Genomic DNA, 3,768 nt, shown 5'->3' with positions numbered 1-3,768 from the left:
TCACATATCAAGCTCCTAAATCATAGACATCCTTTAAGCATCCATAACCTGCACTTTGTGTAAAAAGTAGAGAAGAATGGGATTAGTATAAGAATGCACTAAGTATGGCAACCATTAAAAAACATGCATTGAAATGGGACATTTTCTTGAAATCATACTTCATACATTTTTGAGTAAATCTTTATAAAATCTTTAAACATTAGCATTTATATTGTAGTAGAGTACCCCCAAAAAGGTTAATTTTGACTCCAATAAATTCAAGCTTCTACATAGAAAATTAGTATTTCCTTTCCTTTGTAATAGGTAAAATCCCACTCGACTATGCTCTAAGCTGAATTGTTATGTGTTAGGATTGTGGAAATGCTATGGGTCTTTGTTAAAATTGATATTGAAAATGTTTGTATTGTATTTTTAGGGGTTACAACGTCGAATTTGAAAGAATGGAGTTAAAATAGGGACGATGACCTGTTTGGCGAGCTGAGTGCATCTTGCCAAACTGCTCGACGGTTATGAGAGGTGTCCCTTCCCAATGTGGGAAGGTAGGTTTCACAATGGTTCTAATGAGATAGATATTACAATTCCATTGTGCAGAAAGAGGGTCTCTAGTATGTCTCCTAGTTCTTGGACTATATTTACATATAGGAATACTAACTAGTGGATCCACCTAGAATGCTATGTTTATGGTTTGGTTCTACCTTGGCAAGTAGACCACCTTTTTTTCGGTGTAGAGTTTCATGACACTGGATTCCACATATAGCTCATGTGGTCTATGTCGGTTAAGGAAATTATTATCGAAAGTAAAATGAAAAAATTAATGTAAATGGACACTAACTAGGGTGACTTAACAGGTTTGACTTAGTGTAGGTAGGGGTATGGGACTCTACCTATGCATTGCACTAGTTGGCCTTGAGGCAAGTCTTAGAAGGTTGTTCTTATGTTATTATGCACTTATGATATCGTGAAATTTATATATGATGATATTATATGAGGTTGTTTTTCACATGATGTTGGTTACATTGATGAGCATGATATTGGTCTAAATTACTATATGTGATGATGATAACACATGATGGTTATGTGTTATGAAGCAAGGCATTTCTTATGATCTCTTTTATGCTTTACTTGATTGTGTGGGGTTATGGGCTTCACATGAGCATTGCACTTGTAGGCTTGGGATGGGATTGTTGGTAAGGGTCGTGAATGTTGAAGATATGACTTATTGAACATGAAATGCTAATGTGACATTATGATGATATTGTTCTTGTTTATGAACATGTCTTATGTTGTTGTGATCCTTGTCTTGTATGTGCATAAATGCTTTCAAAATAACTTAGCATGTTTCTAAATAAATGGTCCCTTTCATGTACGTCTTCAAATGATTTTATGTCAATATATCCATACTTAGTACTAGTGTTGTACTAACCCATATTTCTATGTTTTCTAAAAATATGTAGGTTCCGGCCATTGAGTTCCTAGGAGGCTGATTGAAGAAGACTTTTAATCTTTTCTCTAAGTGTTGGTAGGTCCGTATGTTCGGGGATGCTACCTTTTCTACATTCTAGCTTTGAAGTCGTATTGTCATAAAGACATTGTTCATTCCTTCATCAATTGAATCATTGATTTAAGCCTATAATTGCATATTGATTTTGTATTAGCTATGTCCAACAATTCTACTCGTTTACATGGTTTTATGTGAGATGATATTATTATAATATTTCTTATGTATCAGTTTATGTTGTCTAAATGAGGAGCGTAAGTAAGCTTCACTAAGCGAGGAGTCTAAGTAAACTCCCTAAGTTGTACGTGAGAGGTCTATGTAAACGTCAATATATAAAAGTTAAAATTTTTTTGCATCTTAACCTATGAAATGTAATGACGAATGCTAAGAGTCTAGTCTTAGTCATCTCAACCGATGCCGATGCCGGTTACATGAGTAGGGGTGCTTCCCGTCGCGAAAAACATAGTATCAGAGCATGAGGTTGAAATAATATAAGGATTGATGTCTCACTAAATCACGTCTACGTAGAGTCTTGTTAATGGGTTCTTAGTGCACCACACATATGATATTATACTCAAAATGACCTAAATTCATTGATTCAAATAAAACAACACCCCACACATTTCAACGAATCAAGAATTTAACATAACTTCAATGAACACATCAAGAACTCAATTTTGACACTTTCATGAACTTCAATTTGCTTAAATAAATTATGATTGGCTTGTGGGATAACTAACCCAACGCTATATAATCTGACATAATTTTTTAGGGATCACCCATGAAAAAATTCAATACATGCATACCATGTGTTTAAATTTAGGGAAAATTGTATGTAATGGCAAAGTAATAAATCAAATTAATTGCTATAACCACCCTTTCATTTAATTGTGTTCCATAGCAAACTGTTTGTCAGTCACCTCTCTCCCTCAAACTCTCGCTCGCCATTCTCCTCTCTCGCTCCATCTCTCGCTCGCTTCCTCTCACTTTTATATAAACACAAGTTTATAAAATATGTTTATATTTGTATAAAGCGAGAAGAAATTGTATAAATACATATATTTTTGTCCCCTCTCGCTACTCTTCCTAATCTCGCTTGCCACCCTCGCCTCTCTCTCTGATACAAACAGATACATTTCGTTTCTATTTGTATAAGCAAGAGAAAATTGTATATACACATGCAAATACATATATTTTCGTCCTATACACTTATAATTATACAATAAAAATACTCCCCTGCCCAGTTTCTTTTGCGGAAAAATTACATGTATTATGAATAAATTGTATAAATACATATATTCCATTCAAGGAGTCCCTTCTAACGGATTTTCAAAAAGGGTTTTGAACCCTAGTTTCTTATATCTTCAACTCTAAATATAGGTCTTGCATGAAAATACTTCTTATGACTTAATAATGATGTTCCTAATATTAAGTAATGATTATAAGTTAAAACTTCAATGAAATCATGTTAAAGCTTTTCATCAAATGTTGGCTTAAGAAATGGGTTAAATGGCCATAATTTGGTAGTCTTCAAGCTTTGATTTCTTATGGTTATTATTGTTGTTTAGATAGTGCGCAAAGGGATTTATTACGAATAAATATTGCGTAAACATGTTGTAGGTGATGAAAGCTTGGATTAAAGGTTATGTTGGTTATGTTATTTAGCTTTAATTTCGAAATACTCTTGAGTGGTATGGTCAACCTTCTTGGTGGTGGTGTTTACTTGAATTGTATAAATGTGAAGTTACATGTTTATTGTGAATGAGGCCACAAAGGCTTTTTATATGAAGTAAGATGATAATAATGTCATTCTTCTTAAATGTGCCTTATGAAGCTATTATGTGAAGTTTGCTAGAGTGTATGCTTAAATGAAGTTATTCTTGTTAATTGTTTTATGATGCTTTTTATGAGATGTATGCTAAGTATTATGTCTAAAGGACTTATATGATTAGGTGAAGCATGTAAATTTTGTTATGTGATGAATGAAGGTCTAAGCATGTATAGAAGTTAAATGTAAATAAAAAGAATCTTATGTGCATGTTATGCTCACATGTACACAGAAACTAACACCACACTGCCCTTACCTTAGCTATATGGGCATGTGGATCCTCAGAAGGTAGCCCTGAAAACAAACCTCTGGCAGTGAGCATTTGCATCAGGCTACTAGTTACCACGAAGGTGTGGTCTGGTGGTAGAGGAGGCAAGACAAGTGGCCCATCGGAGTCTTCTATGTTGTCATAGCCTCTGTAGTATGCTTGGGGCCGTGGAGC

The sequence above is a fragment of the Solanum pennellii genome, chromosome 5, assembly GCF_001406875.1.
Source record: "Solanum pennellii chromosome 5, SPENNV200".
In the NCBI taxonomy this organism is placed as follows: Eukaryota; Viridiplantae; Streptophyta; class Magnoliopsida; order Solanales; family Solanaceae; genus Solanum; species Solanum pennellii.
Note: the sequence above shows the minus strand (reverse complement) of the source record.